Source organism: Penaeus monodon, chromosome 28 (assembly GCF_015228065.2).
Source record: "Penaeus monodon isolate SGIC_2016 chromosome 28, NSTDA_Pmon_1, whole genome shotgun sequence".
Lineage (NCBI taxonomy): Eukaryota > Metazoa > Arthropoda > Malacostraca > Decapoda > Penaeidae > Penaeus > Penaeus monodon.
The window spans coordinates 39986396-39986788 of NC_051413.1; positions in this window are offsets into that span (position 1 = coordinate 39986396).

Here is a 393-nt window from a genome sequence, read left to right on the forward strand (position 1 = left end):
CCGTGCGCCTTATCCTTCCTTCTTACCAGTATAGGAAACGGAAGGAGGTTGGAGCTCACATGGAATTCGCGAATCAGTTTGCGTTTTCGAGCACCTCATTAAAACTTGGGTTGCCAGGGTTGAAAGGGCGAGGCGTGGCGGCCTGGAGGATCCCCCTGTCTGCGAGACCGACGCGAGGCTCGGGAGGAAGGAGGGTCGCGGATAGAAAACTGACACGTTAATGAGCAGAGTGGGTCAAGGAGAGAGAGAATTTAGCGGGCGCTTGTTTACATGTCGAAGGAACTGAAGCTTAAGGTGACGTGCTGGCAGAAAAATGAAAATAATTCATGCTTAACTGAAGAACATAGTGTCATTTTGTCTTTGTTAAGTGATAAAGACATATGTGTCACTTCT